At 36.4% G+C, this 10814-nt stretch overlaps 1 protein-coding gene across 1 annotated transcript in view; it reads left to right on the top strand.

The window, feature by feature from the left end:
• The first annotated feature begins 423 nt into the window (after window positions 1–423).
• The window catches only part of SPART (spartin), a 46796-nt gene continuing 36405 nt past the window's right edge, over window positions 424–10814 (top strand). Inside the window, exon 1 of the mRNA XM_030309068.1 lies at window positions 424–445. The gene's annotated coding sequence lies outside the window, so the exon portion shown is untranslated. The remainder of the gene's footprint in view (window positions 446–10814) is intronic.

The following is a 10814-nucleotide window of genomic DNA, read 5'->3' as shown; positions in this document are numbered from 1 at the left end:
GCCTGGTCTTGCCAGTCCTGCCTTTCCATCACATTCATTATCACCAACAGAAAATTAATAAAGAGGACAATTACCACCAGCACTTGGGAAAATAACCTCACATAACCAAAAAGATCCATAGGGTAAGATACTAATTTTTTTAATTCTCTATGAACAAAATGTCATTAAAAAAAATCTTCCTCTTCCACATTATGGTCTGTTTTCTTCTGCTGCTTTTGGGTTAGTAGCTGAGGCGCAGCAGGCTATGGGGCCTTCTCAGTCACCACACAACCCCTGTGGTGGGTGAGCTTAGTAGAGGGAAGGGCCCGTGCTTGTGGCCCCTACAGCTTCCCCCTGGCTCTGGCTGCAAACTTTCTCTTCACTGTAGTGTGGAGATTGCCTAAGAGGAGCTGGAGCTCAGGATGAGCCTGACAGCAGAGAGGAAGTAGGGAATATGCATCCTAAGGTATGTCTCTATCTGACAGCAATGCTTTCTTCAGGGTGTGATATCAGAATTCATGTTTTATTCAATAACTGAGTCACCAGTGGACAGGTTGTTTAACAGAGATGTAGTGAATACATTGCACTCAGTTATGACCCGTGAGATCTGAGTTCTTTGATATATTTGTTTCTTCTTCCATGATGCATGGCTAATATTTGCCACATGTCCAGTGTGAGGGCTGGAATGGTAATAAATGCTCACCTAAAATGCAAGGTCATAGGGACTGCACGATGTAGTATCTGCACAAGGATGCTGACAACCGTGAAGTCTCACAAGAGCCTAATATATATATATGTTTATCATTGATGGTCACGATAGCAAGAGTTGATCTTAAAGCCAAAGAGCAAAAATATCCATCATAAATACATCTGTTATAATTAGTAAAGCTTGGTTATAAGAATGTTGTAATATAATTTGAAAAGTAAGCAGTAGCAATAAAAAGTAAGTGTCCGGGGGCGCCTGGGTGGCGCAGTCGGTTAAGCGTCCGACTTCAGCCAGGTCACGATCTCGCGGTCCGTGAGTTCGAGCCCCGCGTCGGGCTCTGGGCTGATGGCTCAGAGCCTGGAGCCTGCTTCCGATTCTGTGTCTCCCTCTCTCTCTGCCCCTCCCCATTCATGCTCTGTCTCTCTCTGTCTCAAAAATAAAAAAAAAAAAAAAAAAAAAAAAAAGTAAGTGTCCACTTTTGATTTTCCATCAGAATGAAAAGAGGGCTTTTAAAGAATGCAGGGATTTTTAAAATAACTATGGTAGTTAATGTTCCCTGAGATTTATGAACTATGTGCTCTTTATGATCTATTAGTGGAACCATATGGAAGTGCTTGTATCAGCATTTTAATATGGTTCCATCTAATATTTGCACTATGGTAAATTTGGAAAACGGATGGGTAATTTGCCTTGGTGGTGCTTTTGTTTGAAGACTTTATGGGTTCTATGATTCAGAACTTTGTTGTTGTCTTTGTTAGAGAATTCAGAAATACCACCCTTAAAAAGACAAATTCTTTTGGCCATTTGAGGTTCTGTTTAGTGCATTTTGTTCCCCGAATTTTGAAGTAATACAGATAGCATGCATTATTCAGAAGATTGGAATAGAAACACATAGACTTTGATTTGCTTCCAGTTGGAACCAATTACATTATATCAACGTTGAAATTGATATAAGACAACATTACTACGTTAATGTGCAATATCGTTACACTGAATTTTAGCTCCATGGTAGTATGGCTGTGCCTAATGTAAGTATTGGAGAACGACAGCAACTCCCATGACATTTTTGGGCAGAGTAATCTAATTATTACAGATTTCCAAGCAGTTACTGAACTTTTACAGCTTCCCTGGCATCTCAAAAGGTTCTTTGTCCACGGAGGTACTAAAGGACTACAGAGGATAGGAAAGTGTCACTTTGGGTTGAAAGTGATGACTACGCTAACACACCAATGTAAATATTGGTATGAACATTCAGAACTTAAAGGTAGCGGGAGGAGGTGGGGGACAAAAAATTCTTACTATTTTATGCAAAAAAACTTTTATTTAACAAGTTGACTCACTTGCCTTTGTGGTGCAACATACTTCTTCAGAGATTTTCACAGATCTATAAATCAGAGGGTGATACCCATAGGGTGGTTCTGAGAGTGATGTGAGGTAATATGGACACAGTGCCTAGCATAATGCTCGGTTCTTGGAAGGTACTAAACAATTGTTAGTTCGCTTTCCCTTTCTTTTCCCGTATATGCAACCCTCTCCAGTGCCTCCCATCTCAGTAAATAGCACCTGGAGACAAGTTCAGTTGCTTAACCTCAAATCTGAAAGACACCATAACACCTCCCTCTCTCCTCCTCGCTCCCCAACTTCAGGGAACTTATTAGGGTAGCTCTCAGACTAATAATTCTGGGCTGCAGATTCAGTTTTACATGTTATTTTAATGGCAATAGAGGAATTTTCTCCAAAGATAAAAAAATTAAATACTGGTAGAAATGTATACATGTATATCATTTTAAAATCACCCAAGTGATTGCAGGGTAAAATAGCTCCCATTTATTCAGCATCTGCTATGTTCAAAGTGTATTTTTAAAATTTAACAACCTCTTAAATAGTACTTACAATGTGCCAGGCACATTTAATTTAATGGAAACAATTTTTATCCTAAGCATTTTACACATACCGACTCATGAAGTAGTTTAATCATTACCTTGTTTTACCAGTGAGAAAATGGTGGCACAGATGGATAAAGTAAATTCCCCCAAGATCACAGAGGTGATCAGTGGCGGACTGAGATTTTGAACTCAGGCAGCTGGTTTCAAGATCTGTGCTCTTGACCACTCCGGTCAGCTGCTTCTTATAAGGTACAGAGCATTGCATATATTATCTTACTTCATTGTTAGCATAGTCTTATGAAGTAGCTATTGTTATCCCAATTACACAAAGGTGAGAACTGAAGCATTGAAGGTAAATTGCCCAAAATTATGTAGGCAGTAGGTATGACTGCTAGGATTCAAACATGAGTTCATTAGATAGATCATGATTCTAAGTATATATTTGTTTTTAGCGCTAAACCAAAGAAACCAGCAAATTTGTAGTCTTGGCGAAATTTTCTCTGTCCTAGGATGTTTCAGATTCTTCCAAATTATGTTACTTTTTGGGAACTGGATAACCAACCCTAAGGTACTGTGTTACAGTGGAAAATGCTAAGGTTTTTAAAGTCAAAACTCCAGTTTAAACTATAGTTCTACTACTTACTAGTTGTGAGATTTTGATCATGTTACTTAATGTTAATGTTAACAAACCTCATTCTGTATGATTTTTTTTGGGGGGGGGGATTCAAAGGTAATATATGGAAACTATAATATATGACTGTATACTGAGCATATGGTAATAGTTATTCAATAAAACATTAATTTTGACAAAATAGCAATTCTGAAAACAATCTTTGGGAATCTTGGCTTTGGTAGGTATTTGCTGTGTTGTTTAGAATATATTAAACTTCCTAAGCTTCCATTTCTTCATCTGACGATAGCCTCCTTATTGGTTTATTGGGGGGTAAAATAAGATGAGGGAGGTAAGATGGCCAGCAGAGGACCTTCTGTACAGTGGGCTTCAAAAAATTGATATTACTATGGCCCCATATTTGACTTTTTAGAAAATTTGATGGAAACTGTTTTCATCTGAAAGAGTTAAATTCCAAAGCCCTTACTTAATATATTCTGATGGAGTAATTTATAGACTCTGAGAGTAGGCTTAATACATATGTAGTTTCTGTGGGCTGTTTAAAACTGGGTATTGTTAGCATTTTAATTTCTATCACTTCAGAACTGCATAGAAAGAACCCCACTGTTACAAGCAAGGCTTGAAACTAAATACAGTTCAGTGATGCTTAGCTATGCTGTGATCTGACACCATAGGGACTTGTCTATAGGTAAATTAAAGAACTTATTTATTTATTTATTTATTTATTTATTTATTTATTTATTTTTGGATGGCAGAACTCGTTCCTTTATTTTATTTATTATTTTAAGATTTTATTTTTAACTGATCTCTGTACCCAATGTGGGCTCAAACTTACAACCCTGAGATCAAGAGTCATAGGCTCTACTGACTGAGCCAGCCAGGCACACAGGTATTCTCATCTTACAATTCTGTCCTGAATGTGATTTTTTTAATAGCCAATAGCGGTTTTTGTTGGCAAGAACAATAGCAATTGTTCCAGACAGCATGTAAGAAAAAATGGATAAATTCAAATTTATCTGATTTCTCGTCTTCATATATTAATCATGGCATCAAGTCTTTGCAGTTATATTAGGTTGACGAATGTTTGAATTTCATTTTTTTATATTTATTTAAAAAAATTTTAATGTTTATTTTGAGAGAGAGACAGAGTGTGAGCAGGGGAGGGGCAGAGAGAGAGGGAGACATAGAATCCAAAGCAGGCTCTAGACTCTGAGAGGTCAGTGCAGAGCCAGATATGGTGCTGCGACGCATGAATGGTGAGATCATGATCTGAGCCAGAGTCAGACGCTAAACCAACTAAGGCACCCAGGCACCCCTATTTTTTAAATTTCTGTAATGTTTATTTATTTATTTTGAGAGAGAGAGAGAGCACATGAGCAGAGATGGGCAGAGAGAGGGAGACAGAGAGAATCCCAAGCAGAGTCAGTGCTGAGTCCGATGTGGGTCTTGAACTCCCGAACCATGAGATCATGAGCTGAGCTGAAACCAAGAGTTGGACCCTTAACCGACTGAGCCACCCAGGTGCCACCCAGGTGCCCCAGATGAATGTTTTTTAAAGTTTGTGTTGCTTTAGGAAAAGGGACTTTATTTTTAAAGAAACAACATCAATTAGACTACAAACTGGCAAAAAGGACCTAGAAACATAAACTATTCAGGAAATAAATATTATTGAACAATGAAGAAAGAGTTTCTGGAAAGAATTGCTTGAAAATTTTAACTATAAAAATGTAACCTTTGGTGTACTTTTACAGTCTCACAAAATAGCAGGCTTTTCTTTCTTTATTTCTTTCTTTTTTTTATTTCATAAACAGTATCTTTGCTTATGAATTCTCTGTGAACTGATGCATTCAAATCTTTGTTTTGTTGAATATTGTGTTCCTTGTCATCTGCTATCACATAAGTTTATTGGGCAATCAGGCTGGAATGAAATAGTTCCAAGAATTGAGAGTGCTGAAGATGGAACTCCTAGACCTAGATCTTTCAATTGATATTGCCTGAATATGGCCAGAAAAGTGCTGGTTGTTCTGCAGTGGGAATCCCTCCAAGACCATCAGGATATCCAAAAATGAATCCCTGGTGTTCAGTGGATTTTACCAGCAGTTCATCACACATTTTTCTTTTTAGCCTCCTTAATAAGTGACATACTCAAGAAGGGGAAAGGGCTAGTGTCTAACTGGTATTACAGTCAACCAGTACTAAAGATACCTTCTTCTCTTTATTCTTACAATCCCTAATTACACAGAACTTGAAAAACCTTTACAAGTATACATGAAATACTTAAATATAGCCACATTTTAATAAGGTTGAAAATGCAATTGCTTTGGTGTTTTATCAAGGGGTTCTTTCACATTCCACTTACAATTTCTTCTATAAAAAGACAAGTGGTGTTGGGGTGCCTGGGTGGCTCAGTTGGTTAAGCGTCCAACTTTGGCTCTGGCCATGGTCTCACGGTTGGTGGGTTCAAGCCCGGCATCGGGCTCTCTGCTGTCAGTGTGTGGCCGGCTTTGGATCCTCTTTCTCTCTCTCTCTGCCCCTCCCCCACTGACACTCGCTCTCAAAATTAATAAACATTAAAAAAAAAAAGACAAGCAGTGTTTAACAGAAGCTCAAACTCCAGTATATTCTTGGTGGTTTCTGACAAAAGACATTGACATTTTCCTTGAGCTCCATCTCTACCTTTTGTAAAAAATCTGATGCTCTCTTTGAGATGTTCAAAAATTCCCAAAGGATTTACAGTCTCAAGGACACATCTGGATCTGGGCCTTTCCTTTCCCTAATTCAGTTCATTGATCTTCTCCTCATCATTCACATACTTGTTTTGTTCTGAACCATGTAAACAAGATGGGTATTGAGCCTCTTTTCTAAATCCCTCACCAAAACAAAACAAAAACAAAACACAAAGAATTTTTTGAAAACTACACTGAAGGATTCTGGAAATTGTAGGTCTCTTACAGTAGCAAAAACCACCACAAATGCAAACTCAGGAAACTGTTTTCTTCTGAGTCCTTTATCAATCTACCATGTTGGTTGGCTTTTCCTCCCTTCTAAGTTTTCAGTGCCCCTCATTCCCCATTCCACCTGTTTCCAATCTTGACTTTTTCCTCCCTTCCTTCCATCCTTCTTTCTTCCTTCCTTCCTTCCTTCCTTCCTTCCTTCCTTCCTTCCTTCCTTCCTTCTTTCCTTCGTTCCTGAAGCCCCATTAGAAATGAGCACCCCTTGGCTCATTTCTAATGTAGTAACAGTATTAAAAATGTTGTAGGTGTTTTTTCATTTATTTTCTCTTATTTGCCTATGTCCTTGGGGATTCACCCTGACTCTAAGTGACTTATCAAGATTTCCTTAAAGCAACACAGTTGCTGTAAGAATAATTTGGGGGGCACCTAGGTGGCTCAGTCAGTTGAGCATCCAACTCTTAATATCAGTTCAGATCATGATCTCATGTTTTGTGAGTTCCAGACCCATGGAATCATGCTTGGGATTCTCAGGGTCTAGGGACTGAGCCCTACGTTGGGCTCCATGCTGAGCATGGAGCCTGCTTGGAATTCTTTCTGTGTCTCTGTCTCTTTCTCCCTCTGACCCTCTCTCCTGCTTAAGCACTCTCTCTAAAATTAAAAAGAAGAAGAAGAAGAAGAAGAAGAAGAAGAAGAAGAAGAAGAAGAAGAAGAAGAAGAAGAATTATTTTGGTGTCTAGTGTTAAACTTTACCCCACCATCTTGTTATGCATATTAAGTGTATAGAAAATGAGGTACTTTTTTGCAACAATGTGGATAGAACTCAAGTGTATTATGCTAAGTGAAATGAGTCAGTCAGAGAAAAGACAAATATCATGACTTCACTCATATGTGGAATTTAAGATACAAAACAGATGAACATAAGGGCAGGGATGCAAAAATAATATAAAAACAAGGAGGGGGACAAAACATAAGAGACTCTTAAATATAGAGAACAAACTGAGGGTTGCTGAATAGGGGATGGATTTAATGGGCAAGGGGCATTAAGGAAGACACTTGTTGGGATGAGCACTGAGTGTTATATGTAGGGGATGAATCACTGGAATCTACTCCTGAAATCATTATTGCACTATATACTAACTAACTTGGATGTAAATTTAAAAAAAGAAAAAGAAAATGAGGTAGTTTACTGAACCAGCCGTTAGCCTCTTTATAATATAAAAAACATCAATTTGGCAAGAATGAAGCCAAATCAGGCTAGTAAGAAATATTAAAGGAATTGTTTTTCATACTTTAATAGATGTTTTTTAAGGGTATATATATTTGCTAAGGAACAGATAAAATATTTTATATGGAAATATAGAACTTATAAAGCCTACATATGTATCTACAAATCTGAATAAGAAATTACTTTTATGTATTTATTACTCAGTTTTTAAAATGCTACATTTGTCCATCATCCACTATTTGGTCTGCCAGGGGAAAATTATACTGTACTAAGAACATCACAATTATTGACCCTTGGTCAAATTCATGCTTTTCATATGCAAAAAATTTAAGGAAGAAAAGTTGAATGAGGTCATACAGTGAAGACCTAGCATCATGTAGAATTTTTATTTTTATTCATTTATTTTAAAATTTTTTAATGTTTATTTACTTTTGAGAGACCGAGACAGAGTGTGAGCAGGGGAGGGGCAGAGAAAGAGGGAGACACAGAATCTGAAGCAAGCTCCAGGCTCTGAACTGTCAGCACAGAGCCTGATGTGGGGCTCGAACTCGTGAACTGTGAGATGATGACCTGCGCCAAAGTTGGACGGTCAACCAACTGACCCACTCAAGGTCCCCTAGAACTTTTAGAATAGTATTATCACATTAGCCTTAAACAAAATGTACTTTCCGGGACTTTTATTTTATACCAAGTCGTTCTGTTGAGTTCAACATGAGCTGGGAGCAATTAGGTAATATCACCAGTGATAACGTAGATTAGTTCATTTTGTTTATGTGGAGTTTCTCAGCCTTTACATATATAAATATTGAAATTAGAATAGAATTGAAGCTGAATTCTGTCCCATTCTAGAAATAAATGATAATCATCTGGAAGTATACTAATTAACTGGAAAAAAAGTCCCTGTCACCACTTTAAGATGCATTTCCAATAAATATATACTCTTTGTTCAATAAATATTTACCCACACTTAAAATATATATAAATAAAAATATAATAATCCCTCTACCCAGGAGGTATTTTTCAAACTGCTTTAAATATAATATGTATACACCATTTATGGTGTTCACTAATTTTAAATGTACAATTCAATGGATTTCATTATATTTACAGAACTATACAACCATCATCACAATCTAATTTTAGAACATTTCTATCACCCTAAAAAGAAAACCTTGTGTCCATTTACAGTCAATTCTAATTACCAACCCCAGCCTTAGGCAACCACCAGTCTACTTTCTGTCTTTGTATATTTGCCATTTAAAAAAATTCACAAAAATAGAATCATGCAATATATGTTTATATCTGGCTTCTCTCACTGAGGTTCATCCATGTGCAGCATTTTTGGGACTGAACAATATTCCATTGTATGGATATACCACATTTTCAAAAATCCATTCATGATTGATATGTTTGGGTTATTTTTACTTTTTGGCCATTTTAAATAATGTTGCTGTGAACATTTCGGTCAAGTATACCTGTACACTTTGTATGTGTTTATAGCTATTTATATTATTGTTTGTATTATATGTGTTCTATTTCCAGAATAACACAGGATACAGCATCAGTTCTATCTCAATTTTAACATTTATAGATGTGAAAACTGAGAGACTCTATGCACCTAAACTAAATAAACAGAAGTGGAAGTTTTATAACAAGAGCATCACTTGATTTTTTTGAACCAAGAGAAATGACAACATGTACACAATTTCATCTCTCATGGGAATTGCAGGTCATATAGTAAGTCTACAAATGACTTTTTAAGATGGAAATTGTTTACCAAAATATGGCTGCATCATTTTACATTGGTACCAGTAGTATATGAGAGTTTGAATTTCTCTACATCCTTGTCAATACTTGTTAGTATCTATCTTTTTTATTATAGACATTCTAGAGGATAAATAATGACATGTTGTATTTTTGATTTCCATTTTTCTAAAGATTAATTGCATTGAACATATTTTCATGTGCTTTCTGGGCATTTGTATATTTTTGGAGAAATGTCTATTCAAATCCTATGCCCATTTTAAAACTGTGCCTTATTTGTTGAGTTATAATAGTTCTTTATATATTCTAAATACAAATCAGATATAATAATTTGCGAATCATTTCTCATTGTCTATGTGTTGTTATTTTCAATTTCTTGATGGCGTCATTTGAAAAGCAAAATATTTTAATTTTGATGAAATACAACTTATCAATTGTTTTTTATTCGTTATATTTTGGGGGTTGTAACTAAGAAATCCTTGCTTCAGGGGTGCCTGGGTGGCTCAGTTGGTTAAGCATCAAACTCTTGATTTAGGCTCAGGTCATGTTCTCATGGTTCATGAGAATCAAGCCACACATCCAGCTGCGCACTAACAGCCAGAGCCTACTTGAGATTCTGTCTCTCCCTCTCTCTCTGCTTCTCCCCCGCTCACACATACACATGCTGTCTCTCTCTCAAAATAAATAAACTTAAAAAAAAAGAAATCATTGTTTCATCGAAGTTTATGAAGATTTACTCATGTTTTCTTCTAAGAGTTTTACAGTTTTAGTTCTTACATTTAGGTCTTTGATCCATTTTATGTTAATTTTTTAGTATGTTGTGAGGTAGGGGTCCAAATTCTCCTTTTTGAATGAATTTCCTATTGTTCCATTTGTTGAAAATAATACTTCTTTCCCATTGAATATTCTTGAGATTTATTGAAAATCCGTTAACTGTGAATGGGCTTATTTATGGGTTATTAATTCTATTTCATTGTTCAGTTCTATCCCACATATGTCTGTTCTTATGCCAATACCAAACTGAAATGATTATTGCAACTTTGTGGTAAATTTGGTTATCAGGAAACATATGAGGGGGAGCTAAGATGTCAGTGTAGTAGGAGGACTCTAGGCTTGCCTTGACCCTTGAACACAGCTAGGTAACTATCAAATCATTCTGAATGCCCAACAATGACCTGAGGACTGACAGAACAAAGTGCACAACTAGAAGGAGAGAAGAGGCCACATAGAGGAAGGTAGGAAGTGTGGAGATGTGGTTTCAGAGAGAAATGGATCGCAGAAAGAAAAATCTCAAACAACATGAACTTACACCTAAAGAAGCTAGAAAAAGAACAACAAACAAAGCCTAAAGCCAGCAGAAGAAGAACTTATTATTTCCATAATAAAGATTAGAGCAAAAATACATGATATAGAAATGAAAAGAACAGATCAATGAAACCGGGAGATGTTTCCTTGAAAAAATTAATAAAATTGATAAACCTCTAGCCAGATTTATCAAAAAGAAAAAGGACTCAAATAAATAAAATCACAAATGAGAGAGGAGAAATAACAACCAACACCACAGAAATACAATTATAGGAGAATATTGGGAAAAATTATATCCCAACAAATCATACAATCTGGAAGAAATGGATACATTCCTATAAACTGTCAAAACTGAAACAAGAAG

The sequence above is a fragment of the Lynx canadensis genome, chromosome A1 (assembly GCF_007474595.2).
Source record: "Lynx canadensis isolate LIC74 chromosome A1, mLynCan4.pri.v2, whole genome shotgun sequence".
Taxonomy (NCBI): domain Eukaryota; kingdom Metazoa; phylum Chordata; class Mammalia; order Carnivora; family Felidae; genus Lynx; species Lynx canadensis.
Note: the sequence above shows the minus strand (reverse complement) of the source record. Positions and strands in the feature narration are given on the sequence as shown.